Raw genomic sequence first — 15948 nt, forward strand, 5'->3', positions numbered from 1 at the left:
TCGAACGCGTTTTTTTCAGAACAAAAAACAGTTTCATGCAAAAAAAAAAGTGGTTTGCACACCGTTTTCCTATGCGTTCGCTTTTGCGTACGAGCTCACGGAGACGGGGAGATTTAGTTTTTTAATTTTTTTATTGTTAATTTTACTTTTATTTTTTTAGTTGACACTTAAAAAAAAATGGATTACTTTTATTCCTATTACAAGGAATGTAAACATCCCTTGTAATAGGAATATGGCACGATCAGACCTATTTACAGTGAGATAAGACCCCATATCTCACCTCTAGGCTGGGAAACCTAAAAAAAAATAAAAAAATTATCATGGCTTCCCAGCCAAATCGGCGCCATTATTTTGAATGCAGAGGCCGGACTTGACATCATAACATCGCACCCGGCCTCCGCACGATCATAGAGACTCCGGGGACCATCTGGTCCACCGGAAATCTCTATGGTATCATCCGGGGGCCGGCGGATCCTGCGACCAACTCACTGATGGAAGCGGTGAGTCGGTAGAAGCACCGAAACAGCCACTATGATCATTATTATGGTGCAGGGAATCGCCGGCTGAAAATGCCGATATATGAATGATGTCTGTGGCCTCAGGCATCATTCAGATATAACCACCAAAAGCCAAGGCCGTCCCTGGACGTCCTACCGTCGTGAAGTGGTTAAAACTGATGGCTGTAACGAATTGTCGGATCTTGGCAATATACATAAAATTCATTAAAAAAAATGCTATGGGTCCCCCCCAGTCCATTACCAGGCCCTTTGGGTCTGGTATGGATATTAAGGGGAACCCCGCAGCAAATTTTTAAATTGTGTGGGGGTCCCCCCAAAATCCATAACAGGCTCTACAGGTCTGGTGTGGATTTTAAGGGGAACCTTGCACCAAAATAAAAAGGCGTATTGGGTCCCCCTCAAAATCCATACCAGACCCTTCAGGGCACGGCATAGGGGTCCCCCCAGAATCCATATCAGACCTGATTTTAAGGGGAACCCTGCGCCAAAATGTAAAAAAAAGGCATATGGGTCCCTCTCAAAATCCATACCAGACCCTTATCCAAGCACGCAACCTGGAAGGCAGCAGGTAAAGAGGGGGGATGAGAGAGCGTCCCCCTCCTGACCATACCAGGCCACATGCCCTTAACATCGGTAGGATGCAGTGTGCAGGCTTTTTTTTCGGTCCATCGGGCGCTGTCATCGAAGATGGATTTACATCGCGGGACATTTTTATTCTTTAATTAAGGACTTGTCCCAAAGTTTCTCCTGTTATTTTCATATTTTTGATGATTTTTTGGCAAATTGGTAGGGGTACAGTGTACCCGATAACCATTCACATGGGGGGGGGCAGGATCTGGGGGTCCCCAGATGATGCCTGTTTAGGAGAAACGCGTCGGGAAGGGCTTGTTGATGCCACTGCGTTGCCAGATTTTACCTCTATGCTTGTATTTGCCTAGAACTATGTGAGTACCATGAGAAGTTGCAAGTTTGCCAGCTGTTTTTTCGGGTGGATCTACACCAATAAACTCGTGTCACTCATTAGGTATATACCTAACTGGGTCCATAACATCTAGTAAGCCTCCCCTCAAGTGGTGGTGGATTTATGCAAAGTGTTCACAGAAGTCACTATAATCTTTCAAGATATTGCACTTCGTCACCATTTTGTTTTATTTATGGACTTTAACACATTCACTTTGGTGGATATATGTATATATTTGTTTATTTAATATATTTGATATAGTGTTGTTTTAAACAGAATTATCAAATGGTGTAAATTTACAAGAAGTTTAAAATCACTATTGAAGTTGACTGTATTCATTATATATTATTCTCACTGGTGTAAGATTATATAGATATTATCATACATATAATCTAAGCACTGCACCTTTCTTATTCCATTGATACATGTCCCCTGGGGAAGACACAGGTCCCCAAACACTTTTTATGGCAATAACTTGCATATACCGGTAAGCCTTTAAAATTTTGTTTTTTCGTGTTAGTGTCCCATAGGCTTTAACAGGGTTCCGCGGTTTTCGAATTTGCCGCAAACACTGCTTAATGTTTGCTATTTGGGGAACAGGCGAACACCTGATGTTCGACTCAAACTTATGTTTAACTCAAACATTGGGCTCATCCCTACTGATTTGTTCTTCTTATCTGTAGTAGGGCCAAGAAACAGAGAGGGTGTTTCCATCATCTTTTTTTTCATCCAGATGACCCTCCCACCAGGATAGGCAAAGTTCTGACCAATGATGCCTCTCCATTGACATTTTTTTGTTGTGGGGCTGTTACACCACCTGTTGTGGGCTACGGGAGAAGGTTCCCACAACCCATAAGTACAGCAGGGACAAGGGGTGGGTAGGTCGCTGTGAGCTAGTTCACAATTTATGAAAAGGCTGCAGCATGGTCAGCCTCTTTCCTCAAGACTCCTTTGGCCACACTGTTGGATTCGTGTTGCATTTCCTAGCTGGCCTTTTTATCCTCCTGTGCCTCGCCATAGGTTATAGAAAACGAAGACTGTAGCTTTTATTTTCAGTGCTGTCTTTTAAGATGGTGCTGAATGCAGTACCTCAGACATGACCAACTCAATGAGATAGCCTTTCTCAACATTTTTACCCCAGGGAAACCCTAAAAATAATTTTCAGGTCTCGGGGAATCCCTGATAAAACCCATTCATTGGGGGTCATTGATAACAAAGTCCCTTACTTTGGTTTTCAGTGAAAAGAATGCCCTTTTTTTTACAGTGGTGGTAAGAATGGCCCCTTACAGAGAGCTATAAAGATCATTGGTGTCATACCCCTGGCTTCTCAAAGTGGCATTGTGTCAGAAACCATGAAACAGACTGAGACCGAAGTACAATCAAATCACACTTGTTTATTAATAAAAATAAAAAGGTAAATACAAAAAAGCGTAGTCAAGCATAGCCAGATGGGGTAGTCAGCCAGTCCAAAGTTCATTAAACAGATTGGGTAATCAGCCAGGCCAGAAGTCAGGGATCCAATGAGAGCAACTGCACGCAGGATAAGAAGCCAGGAGGGATGTCAGCAAGCCAGTCTTGAAACAAACAGCAGGAGAGGGTTCCTTGTGATGTGACCAACGCAAAGGCAAAGGAAAGAGTGAGCTGGAAGCCTTAAAATAGGCAGGTCAGATGAGCATCATCGGAAACAGCTGGTAACTGTGGAAAGAGAAGAGAGCTGGCAATTAGCCGACAGCTGAGCGGCCAGCCCAGAGGAGGAAGGGCTAAGCCAGCCCTGACACATTGACTCAGAACTATGTAGATTCCATCAAACAGGAGGTAAATCAGCCACAGCTCAAGGAACCCCTTCCTTCCTGCAAACGGACCGAAAATTTGTGCGAACTTTAGAACCCCAGTAAAGTCTATGGGACTCAAACATTCAAAATCAAAAGTGCTAATTTTAAAGGCTAATATGCAAGTTATTGTCCTAAAAAGGGTTTTGAGGACATGTATCAAGTTTTAAAAACTGAAGTTTTTTTGGGAGCACTGATTTTAATGAAACTTAAAGTGAAAAAAAGTGAAATATTCCTTTAAATAGTGTGGCGTGGTGGGGGGTGTCTATAGTATGCCTGTGAAGTGGTACGTGTTTCCCCTGTTTAGAACAGTCCCTGCACAAAATGATATTTCTAAAGGAAAAAGGTAATTTAAAACTGCTTGCAGTTTTAATGTAATGTCTGGTCTCGGCAATATGTATGAAAATCATTGAGAAAAATGGCATGGGTACCCCGCCTGCCCATTACCAGCCCCTTTGGGTCTTGTATGAATATTAAGGGGAAACCCATACCCAAATGAAAAAAGGGAAAGGCATGGGGCCCCCAGGCCCGATATACAGGCGGCGCAAACAAGACAGGGACTGTGTAGGTTTGTTGTTAAGTAGAATCTGTTTGTAATTTTGAACTGGTACATTTTTGAAGTGTAGCTCCAGTCAAAAAATCTATTTTTAAGCTTTTTGGATAACATAGGGAGGGGTTATCAGCCCTGTGACATTTTGTTTGCTGTAAAACAAGGATTGGGATAAAGCATCAGTGGAGAGGAGACGTTTTTCCCATATCAACTCTTACAGGAGAGAATTTCCCTTCCTAGGGGTAGATTTCATCTCACTTCCTGTTGTCCCCTTCCGTTTGCAAGTAGGAGACATTTGTAAGTTGGATGTTTGAAAATAGGGGCCTGCCCTATATGCTCCACAGAAATTTGGGCCTAAGGTGTTGGTGTTGCCACAACACTGTAAGCCCTCAAAGTGACTCTTGGTGGGCGCAGAAACGCCCTGCTGTGAACTATTATATCAAGAATTGTAATTACATGCCATTGTCGAACAGTGTTAGAAAAATTGGACCTTTGGTGGTGGTGGTGCCATAACACTGTAAGTCCTCACAGTTACTCTTGGTGGGCGCTGGAACGGGCCCTGCTGTGAAATATTATATCAAGAATTGTAATTGCATGTCCCTGATGAACAGGGGCAGAAGAATTGGGCCTTAGACACTGGTGCCACAACTCTGCAACCCCTCACAGATACTCTGGTTGGAGAGCAGGAATGAGCCCTGCTGCAAAGTATTGCATCTAAAATTGTAATTACAGGCCCCTGTTAAACAGGCAAATACTAAAATAGAAAAAACTGTGCTAAACCCAAAGAAATATATCAGAAAAAAGCAGCACAAAGTTCAAAAATTCAAGAGCAAAAAAAAGTGTAGTACTAATTACTGGAAACAATATATTCAAAGTACTCAAACAGTGATGATATGATAAAATGGTGAATACTGTAAAAAATAATAATGAAGTGCCAATGTGCTTAGACAGTGACAATGTGTAAATAGCAGCAGTATATGCAATGCTTATCCCAGATCAGAAATCAGTGTATATAAACAAATATGCATGCATAAACTGTATAGGGGATAACCCACAATTATATTAAAATAAAAAGTCCCACACAGTGAATAGTCCAATCAAGTGATCTGTGATTCAATTGCCCAAAATTGAAGTCAGAGTGAGTCTTGAATAAAATCTCGGTAGCTTCACAGGTGGAAATCAGATAGAGAGATAAAACACTCTTACCAGATAAGTTGGATACAATTACCATACGGCAATGTATCATACAGTTAGGGCCGGTTCACACAGCGAAGCGCGGCGAGGCGTCTCCGACTTACCTCGCCGCGACCTGCGGGGAGCTCAGCGGCGACTTGCAGAGGACTTCTGTATAGAAGTCAATGCAAGTCGCCCCCGAAGTCGCCCCGAAGTAGTACAGGAACCTTTTTTCTGAGTCGGAGCGACTCGAGTCGCTCCTCTCAGAACGGTTCCATAGTACTGAATGGGGGCGACTTGCGGGAGCGAGGCGAGGCGAGCCGTGTCGCCTCGCCTCGCCTCGCTGTGTGAACCGGCCCTTATAATAATAACATAATCGTTTATTAAATACAAAATACAAAAGGGAATATTCATTAAAATTTTATTTAGCAAAGTCAATACATGCAAAACTGTGTTGTTGCTTTAATTCTCTAAAACAGCAGAAAAATGATACCAAACATCATATTAGTCCTGCAACAGTGTATAGAATGTAGTAACATGCTTGCTCTACATGTTTCGCATATGAATGGTTCCTCTGGAGCTTAGTAGCTGTTCTACAAAAGAGGGGGGGAGAGACATATAAGCATATACAAATACAAGAAACAATACATAATCTAACAACATACATTGGTAGAGTGTGTGCACATTTTTTAGCAGAATTCATCCAAAAGGTAAACATGCAGCAGATACCCATAAATGACAGGCAACAGGCGATTTGAGGTTGAACGTGGGGGTGTGCCAATTAGAAAACAAAGAAAAACAGAAAAAAAATAATAGGAAAAAGTAATAAATATTTGTAGAAAGCAACAAGGGTATATATCCCCATATCAAGGCGTCCATTATTTGAGAAAAGAAAACAATAGTAAAGATAGCAGATTTGAAAAAAAAAATCCTGCACAAAAGCATTAAAGCAGATGAGGGAAGATAGCAGGGGTCAAGTGCTGGGGAAAAAAGTGTGGGAACTCTCACCCAAGATCCACTCCCCCACCAAACAAAATAAAAATAAATAAAGGTACGCTCATATGCATATATATTTCACAGAAAATACAGTACATTTATTGTAAAGTGCCAGTTTACAAATACAAAATAAGTTAACTTGTCAAACAGAATAATCAACACAATGGGTGATGATCTTTCCCTCGCAGGGATTTCTAACACAAATACACCCTGTTTCAAATTCAAATACAGCAAATTAGAAAATATCACACAAACTGGAATAACGTTGCCCTTGCCGTGCAAGATTATCGGCTACGAATCAAAAAACTCACGGATCGGATCATTCCTTGGATCTGAGTCACAGATCGGATCTTTTTTCGGATCAGCAAATAATAATTGAATTTGCAAAAACCTGTGAAAAATGTCACCACCATATAGTCCCCACTGCAATATACATCTCCCCTACTGTAATATCCACGTCATCTCCCCCAATAATATTTTGGCTGAGCATGGATGGGTATGGCTGGGTATAAGCAGAATATGTATTGGCAGGGTAAGTATTGGCAGGGTATTGCAGAATATTGGCAGGATAAGTATTGGCAGGGTATTGCAGAGTATTGGCAGGGTATGGCAGATTATTGCTGGGTATTGCAGATTATTGGCAGGGCATTGCAGGGTAAGTATTGCAGAGTCTTGGCAGGGTAAGTATTGCAGAGTAAGTATCGGCAGGGTATGTATTGCAGAGTATTGGCAGGGTATAGCAGAGTATTGGTGGAGTAATGCAGAGTATTGGTGGAGTATTGGTGGAGTAATGCAGAGTATTGGTGGAGTAATGCAGAGTATTGGCGGAGTAATGCAGAGTATTGGTGGAGTAATGCAGAGTATTGGTGGAGTAATGCAGAGTATTGGTGGAGTAATGCAGAGTATTGGCGGAGTAATGCAGAGTATTGGCGGAGTAATGCAGAGTATTGGCGGAGTAATGCAGAGTATTGGTGGAGTAATGCAGAGTATTGGCGGGGTAATGCAGAGTATTGGCGGAGTATTGGTGGAGTAATGCAGAGTATTGGCGGAGTAATGCAGAGTATTGGTGGAGTAATGCAGAGTATTGGCGGGGTAATGCAGAGTATTGGTGGGGTAATGCAGAGTATTGGCGGGGTAATGCAGAGTATTGGCGAAGTATTGGTGGAGTAATGCAGAGTATTGGCGGAGTATTGGTGGAGTAATGCAGAGTATTGGCGGAGTATTGGTGGAGTAATGCAGAGTATTGGTGGAGTAATGCAGAGTATTGGCGGAGTATTGGTGGAGTAATGCAGAGTATTGGTAGAGTAATGCAGAGTATTGGCGGAGTAATGCAGAGTATGGGCGGAGTAATGCAGAGTTTTGGCGGAGTAATGCAGAGTATTGGTAGAGTAATGCAGAGTATTGGTAGAGTAATGCAGAGTATTGGCGGAGTAATGCAGAGTATTGGCAGAGTAATGCAGAGTATTGGCAGAGTAATGCAGAGTATTGGCAGAGTAATTCAGAGTATTGGCAGAGTAATTCAGAGTATTGGCAGAGGGGTAATGCAGAGTATTGGCGGGGTAATGCAGAGTATTGGCGGGGTAATGCAGAGTATTTGCGGGGTAATGCAGAGTATTGGTGGAGTAATGCAGAGTATTGGCGGGGTATTGCAGAGTATTGAGTAATGCAGAGTATTGGCAGGGTAATGCAGAGTGCTAGTGACTAACCTGGTTTACTTCTCGCTCGGGAGAGAACTGGGTAGAGGGGAGGGAGGAGACAGTCCGTATGCCAGCGGCGTGTGTCTGCCGCTGGCTGCGCTGGAGGCCGCATGCGCACTGCCCACTGACTCCGTGCGTGCCCACGTGTACGGCCGATGTCATGTGACCGGTTGCTAGACGCGGAGCAGTCACTGACTCAGGCGGCAGAGGAGCGGCGGGCTACGCACTAGCGGCGGGCTACTCGGGCTGCTAATGGGAACGGCGTTCCTGTTGTGGAAATAGTACGGGAACGCCGTTCCCATGCGTTCCCGCAGGACTCGAGCCCTGGAAGATAGCAAGTAGTAGTATTAGCCAAAAGCCTACCTCTGCACATAAACCATACAGGAGCTATCTCATAGGTAGCCAGATAGTAGATAGTATTGATACAATAGTAACCAGCATAAACAGACCCCACAATGACCTAAAGCACAGAAACATATGATAACAAGGGATTAATATATAGTACCTAGTACTCATAATAAAAAGGACATAGAGGTGTTTGACACTTGGCTACTCTCACCTGTTAAATAAACTAAGATGAATGAATCAAAGCCATCTGGTATATTAGTTAAAGCAAGTAGACAGACGGTGTGTTGGGCTCCTGATAATTGGCCCTAACACACACAGTTTTCTATCTAAAAGCAAGATCTGAAAGGAAGCATGTATCCAATGACAGGATCTGAAAGGCAAACAAACAGAGATATTATAGCAATATTGTAGCAATCTAGGAATTAAGAACAAGTCCAAGAAGCAACAAAGTAGCTAAGATAGTCCTCATAGTAAGATGAAGGGGATACACACCTTGATCTGCAGGAAATTTGTAAGCAGCTGGAAGCAACAGACAGCAACAAACCAACCAACCACCTGTGAAGGATGCCATAGTGTAGAGCTAGACAGGGCTGCTCTATATACACACCCCAGACAGGTGTGTGGCTGATTGCCACGTCACCTGGCTCGGCCATCGCAAAGGTGCACACCCACACCCCTAGTGGCCAACAGCCAGAACTACCACTGATGGAAAAATCCCACTTAGAGCAGATGTAACCCATCAAACACGGAGGGGACGGCAAAAGGGGAGATAAGGGGCAGAGGACGGTTGGCCTGTAAGATGACAAGAACAATTAGGGGGAGGAAAGAAGGGAACCACAAGGGCTCAGACTAAAATGCACCCCACGCCGCAATCACAGATTATATAAATACTGTATTGCGGCTTTCTGGCCGCACGCACAACCATCATACCAGCATGTCACAGGGATCCAAAGCACGATACAAAGAGGATATCCACTGCAGGCTTCTGGAACAAAAAGCCATAAAATAAAGGTTAGATGTAGTATATTCTAATGTATAAAACATATATAAACCAGCAAGTAAATGACAAATTGCAATCAAATTGTGGATTACAATAACAAACTCAATATAGATCTAAACCAGGCACACACAACTGAGTTAAGGAATTGGATGACACTCATATCACCAAAAATTGCATAATAAATCAAAGGTGGGGTACACCTATAACAAAAGAAGGAAAAAGGGAGGGAGAAAAAGAGGGGGGAAGGGTCAAAGAAGAAAGAGGGGAGGAAGAGAGGGACAGGAGGCATAGCAACAGCGATGTACATTCAAGTACCAAAATGGACACAAAAATATATATAGTTGCCCATGGTGTAGTTCCCTTAAAATAAGAGAGAAACTGTAGAAAAATCAAACTAGACCAAAATTTAATCAAGACAACAGTAATAAATCTTATAAAAAAGGTTTGAATGATTTTACTTCATTGATGCCTGGCCAACAAGTGGCGTTCAGGTGTTCAATCCATTCAGTCTCATGCTGAAGTATCCTCCTGTCCCAGTCTTCCCCCCTCTGGTCCCTGTGTGATAACTGTGAGGACAATGAACGAGGCCACCATAGTGTCATATCTGTGGCATAAATCCAAATGCCTGCTTATAGGGCTTAATATTTTTCCACTCGAGGACCAATAGACATGATCGTTAATTAATTGTCGTAACTGGCGGAAAGTTTTGCCCACATAAAAAATACCGCAAGTACAGGTCATTAAGTAGACAGCCCCCTGGGTGTCGCAATCTGGCCGAAAGTGGGGGTAAAACAATTCCCCATTGGGCAATGTAAATCTAAGACCAGTTGACACCCAGGGGCAGAAGGCACAGTGCCCACATCTGTATATGTCCTTGGCCTTATTGGTATATCCCCCAGATGGGGTATAATGACTTCTGGTCAGTTTGTCGCGAAGCGATACTAACCTTTTAAAAGTGATCCCAGGGTGATCTGTGATGTATTTTCTCAAAATGGGATCCTCATATAAAATGGACCAATGTTTGTCTTACATGTTCCTTAGCTGGTAACATTGTTGTGAATACTGTGTAATAAATTTCACAGTGAGCTGCTCATCTGTACTGGTTTTTGGTGTAAAGAGTACTGTGTCTCTAGTTTGTTTACAGGCTCTGTTAAAGGCTTTACGTAAGAGCAATTTGGAATAGCCCCTTTGAAGTAGTCATCCTCTCAGGAGGTCTGCATGGTATCTGAAATCGTTGTTGTTTGTACAATTTCTCCTTAGTTGGATGTACTGCGCAAATGGAATACTCCGAACTAATGTTGCTGGGTGAGCACTCGAGGCATGTAAAATAGTATTGCCTGCTGTTTCCTTGTGAAAAAGCGAGGTTGCCAGGCAGCTATTCTGATTTTTAAAAATTGTAAGGTCGAGAAATGAAAGTTTAGATTGGTCGCTCGTCACTGTAAATCTAAGGTTGAGAAGGTTGACAAACGTATCCAATGTTGATTGAGGACCTAGCCATATAATAAAGATATTGTCAATATATCTTAGCCACATCAGTACACGACTGGTGTGGCTACTAAGGTCATCATTTGAGAAGATGTACCGCTCTCACCCCCCCAGGTACAGGTTGGCGTAGGCCGGATCACAACATGTGCCCATGGCCACTACCTGCAGCTGGAGGTAGTGGGAGCCATTGAACGTAAACTAATTGTGAGTCAAGATAAACAGCAAGAATTCATTAAATGGCCAGTAGTGGTGGTCTTCCTCTCGAAGGAATGTACGAACCGTCCCGACACCCCTCTCATGAGGGATGCTGGAGTAAAGCACCTCCACATCCAATGTCACGAGCAGGGCATCGGGAGGGACTTCGACACCCTCAATATGCTTCAAGAGGTCCAATGTGTCCCGGACTTAAGATGGTAACCGTGTAATGTGAGGAGTCAAGAAAAAGTCAATCAATCTACTAGCATTTTCTGTCAACAAGCCTATGCTAGAGACAATTGGCCATCCAAGGGGAGTGTGTATGTTTTTATGTGTCTTGGGTAGCGCATAAAATGTGGAAATGCGTGGAAATTTATTGTCCAGGTATCCATGGATATCTTGATCAATTAGACCAGCATGGTAGGCCTCTCCAATCAGAGATTTGAATTCATTGGTAAACCACTCAGTAAAGCCGGGAGTAACCCGGCGATACCAGGATTGGTTATCAAGGATATTCATACACATCCTAACATATTGGTTATTGATAAATAGTACAATATTCCCACCCTTATCCGCCTAATTAAATTTTAATAATTAAATCTGGATGGTTACAAAGTTTAGAGAGGGGAACCAGTTGGTCAGGAGAAAGATTGGCAGTCATAGGATCTACTTTCAATTGTCTCAATTCCCCAATTGTGGCCATCAAAAAGGCCCACACCTGGGGATTAGTGGTTAGGTTGGGAAGGAATGTAATGTACATATTGATAATCAGAAAATGTCTATTTGCTTATGTGTATACATGTTTCTATGCAACTCCTTACTTATTATGTAGTATACAGATTGTCTCTCTGTTTGGCGTTAAAGATGGGGTCTACCCCCTACATCCCACGCGTTAGAAGAATGCATATGAGATAAGAAAACCAGCTTCAACCAAACTTCAAGCATCAAGTTTCTCCATTTCTCTTGTATTTTAACCAATAAGATGTACCAATTAGACTGACATAGCAATGACGTATCTTTCTGTATAAAATATTAACTTCGCCCACGCATAAATTAGAAGTTAGAAGTAACCGAGCTGAACGTGCCTCAGAGAGCGTTTACTTCTAATGTGCATGCACATTTATACTTTTTAATTAGAAACAGCAGCAGATAACCTTGAACTAGATTGTAGTTCTTATCCATTTCAAGGTCAGGAAATGTATTGGACTTACATTTAAATTTGCCCAGAGGTTTTGTTCTTGGAGGTATGGTAGTGTCAGTGATGCCTCTAGTGGGGGTCTGTGAAGCCATGGTTTAGCTTTCTTCTAATAGGAGGATGAGGTCTCTAAAGGCCTGAAATTCAGCCATGGTGAAATGTTTAATGCTCTCAGACAGTTATTTTTCCTGTTTGGATTGAATTTGATCCTTATCATAGAGACATTTGCAGGTAAGTTTTCTACAAAATAAAAAGACATCTTTAATAGTGTCTTATTTATCTAGTTGAAACGACGAACAAAAAATGAGGCCGTATCTCAAAAGGTCTAAATCTGTTTCAGAAAAAATGTAGGGGGTAAGGTTGATAACATCAAGTCCTATGTGTGAAGGGTCGGTGTGAGGGGAAGGGGAAAATGTAATGGTTGTGTCCCTAATACTGTCAAATGTCGATCAAGTGTACTTTGTTTCATGGAAGTCAGTGAAGGTGTGGGAGCATTAGGCATCAAAAGTATGATGCTAGCCAAAGAACACGTGAGAGCTGAATCTGTGTTGTGACTAGCAGAGGAAGAGGAAGTGGAACTTGACCCAGATGGGTTCTGTAGTAGGTTCTTGTGCCTCTACAGATCCTAGATGTGTATTGGTGCGTGAAGTCGAGGATGCATTAGGATTCGGACTCATACGCGTCGAGTCAGAACGCGATCTTAAATTAGATGGAATGTGTTTAGCACTTTCCTCAGGGTGTTCCTTAGGATGAGGAGTGAATGGTTGACTACCAGTCAGTCCTCTTTTACGTATTCCCAAATTGGGATTAGACCGTACATTCGTAGTTTGATAAGACGTAAGATGAGTAGATGATGAAGATTGGGATGAATCCGATTCGGTCTCTTCATCCCTGGTTGAAGAACCATGGCCCTAATAGGCAGATTTAGTACTTGATCTAGTTCTCTTATTGAGTGGTACTACATGCCAGCAATAGGCATAGCCTTCCAAGAAGGCCATTTTGTCTCTGTGCATTTTTTTTTTTTTTTAGATAATATCCTTATTTAGTCGATTCAAATATTCTTTGAGTTCCTGACATTTTTGTCAAAATGTATATGATTTTTCACAGAGTCTTTTTGAGTCTGGAGAGAGATGAGATCCTGATCAAGAGCCAATAAATCGGCTCTATACTGCAAGATCAGGAGTTTGATAAGCCCTATGCTACATTTAGTTAGTTCCTGTTCCCAATCATGTTTCAGTTCGGGGATCACATTTTTAAAAGATGGAAAAAGTTGGTTTCGAAGTCCAATGGGGTAAATGTTATCCTGAATATATTGTTGAAAAAACTCTGCATGCCAATAAAGATTTGATTGCTTTTTCAAAAGTCTTCTCGCTTTTGATAGAAATTGATTAAGGGATAAATCATCTCTGGTTGAGGTGTTACAACTAGTATGTATTTCACTCATATATCCTGACCATGCATCTCCTACAAAGTCCATTCTTTCAACTGGCAATTAGAGGATTCCTAAAGAAGAAAAAAAGGGGGGAAAAATGGAGGGAAGAAGGGGGGGGGGAACAAAAGAAAAAAGGAATTGATACATATAGTGGTATGGGATGTACAGCGCCAATTGCCATTGCCACTAGTAGTTAAAGTAAAAAATATAAATGTATTTAATAATAAATAACCATCTAGGAGTTAAGGGTGCTTCCACCCAGACTGAATGAATCAAAAAGTATACAAAGACTCCATCACAGGATGGTACTGCGTGGGTCTTAAAGATGGAGCAGTGCCACGTCCTATAGAACAAGTTTAGATCAAAAAGCACGTGAGGAGAAAGAATGGACTTTGTAGACACCAATTATAAAAATAACATAATCATTTATTAAACACAAAATACAAAAGGGGATTTTCATGAAAACTTTATTTTGCAAAGTCAATACATACAAAACTGTGTTGTTGCTTTTATTCTCTAAAACAGCAGAAAAATTATAACCAAACATCATATTAGTCCTGCAACAGTGTATGTATATAAGCATATACAAATACAAGAAACAATACATAATCTAACAAAGTACATTGGTAGAGTGTTCCACATTTTTTAGCAGAATTCATCCAAAAGGTAAACATGCAGCAGATACCCATAAGTGACATGCAACAGGCGATTTGATGGTTATTTATTATTAAATACATTTATATTTTTTACTTTAACTACTAGGGGCAATGGCAATTGGCGCTATACATCCCATAACACTATATGTACCAATTCCTGTTTTCCTTTTGTCCCCCCCCTCTCCCCCCCCCCTTCTTCCCTCAATTTTTTTCCCCCTTTTTTTCTTCTTTAGGAATCCTCTAATTGCCAGTTGAAAGAATGGACTTTGTAGGAGATGCATGGTCAGGATATATGAGTGAAATACATACTAGTTGTAACACCTCGACCAGAGATGATTTAGCCCTTAATCAAGACTTTTTGAAAAAGAAATCAAATCTTTATTGGCATACAGAGTTTTTTCAACAATATATTCAGGATAACATTTGCCCCATTGGACTTCAAATCTAACTCTTTTCATCTTTTAAAAATGTGACCCCCGAACTAAAACATGATTGGAAACAGAAACTAACTAAATGTAGCATAGGGCTTATGAAACCCCTGGTCTCACAGTATAGAGCCGATTTATTGGCTCTTGATCAGGATCTCATCTCTCTCCAGACTCAACAAGACTCTTAGGCCGATCCGAATATAAGCCGAGGCCCCCAATTTACCCCCAAAAAACTGGGAAACTTATTGACTCGTGTATAAGCCGAGGGTGAGACATGCCTGTCCATCCCTGTGTGTCCGTCCATCCCTGTGTGTCCGTCCATCCCTGTGTGTGTGTCCATCCATCCATCCCTGTGTGTGTGTCCATCCATCCATCCCTGTGTGTGTGTCCATCCATCCATCCCTGTGTGTGTGTGTCCATCCATCCCTGTGTGTGTGTCCATCCATCCCTGTGTGTGTGTCCGTGCAGCCTTGTGTGGCCTACCTGTGTCCCGAGCCTCTGTCCCGTGCCTCCGTCATCCCGTGCCTCCGTCCCGTGCCTCCGTCGTCCCGTGCCTCCGTCGTCCCGTGCCTCCGTCCCATGCCTCCGTCCCGTGCCTCCGTCGTCCCGTGCCTCCGTCCCGAGCCTCCATCCTTCTGCCATGCCAGGATCGCCGCTCTTCGTCGGCGCCTCGGCGGCCATTCCTCTGTTCAAAAGCCGCGCCTCCGTCTGTGATAGGCGGAACACTCAATTTCCCAGCAGTCTGTGTTCCGCCTATCACGGACATCCTCTCATCCTCGTCCGTAGTATGAGGATGAGCGGATGTCCGTGATAGGCTGGGAAATTGAGTGTTCCGCCTATCACAGACGGAGGCGCGGCTTTTGAATAGTAGAATGTCCGCCGTCTGTCTGCTCGACACGCTGATCGGGCAGGCAGACGGCGATGACTCGAGCATAAGCCGAGGGGGGCACTTTCAGCCTCAAAAAAGAGGCTGAAAATCTCGGCTTATACTCGAGTAAATACGGTACATTTTGACAAAAAATAGCAGGAACTCAAAGAATATTTGAATCAACTAAATAAGGATATTATCTCAAAAAAGCAAACTAAAATGCACAGAGACAAAATGGCCTTCTTGGAAGGCTATGCCTATCGCTGGCATGTAGTACCACTCAATAAGAGAACTAGATCAAGTACTAAATCTGCCTATCAGGGCCATGGTTCTTCAACCAGGGATGTAGACTAGAGACCGAAATGGATTCATCCAATCTTCATCTACTCATCCTATGTCTTATCAAACTACGAATTTACAGTCTAATCCCAATTTGGGAACACGTAAAAGAGGACTGAATGGTAGTCAACCATTCACTCCTCATACTAAGAAACGCTCTGAGGAAAGTGCTAAACACATTCCATCTAATTTAAGATCGCGTTCTGACTCGACGCGTATGAGTCCGAATCCTAATGCATTCTCGACTTCACGCACCAATACACATCTAGGATCTGTAG

General features: G+C 42.5%; 1 long non-coding RNA gene across 1 annotated transcript; it reads right to left on the minus strand.

The window, feature by feature from the left end:
* Window positions 1-5438: 5438 nt before the first annotated feature.
* Window positions 5439-8259, minus strand: LOC143933274 (uncharacterized). Its single transcript, XR_013263076.1, has 2 exons — window positions 8088-8259; window positions 5439-5624 (listed from the first exon to the last, which is right to left on the minus strand). It is a non-coding gene; the product is annotated as an uncharacterized LOC143933274 (long non-coding RNA).
* Between the last annotated feature and the right edge of the window lie 7689 nt (window positions 8260-15948).

Source organism: Lithobates pipiens, unplaced genomic scaffold (genome assembly GCF_037356315.1).
Source record: "Lithobates pipiens isolate NorthernLeopardFrog02 unplaced genomic scaffold, aLitPip1_a1.2 Scaffold_27, whole genome shotgun sequence".
In the NCBI taxonomy this organism is placed as follows: Eukaryota; Metazoa; Chordata; class Amphibia; order Anura; family Ranidae; genus Lithobates; species Lithobates pipiens.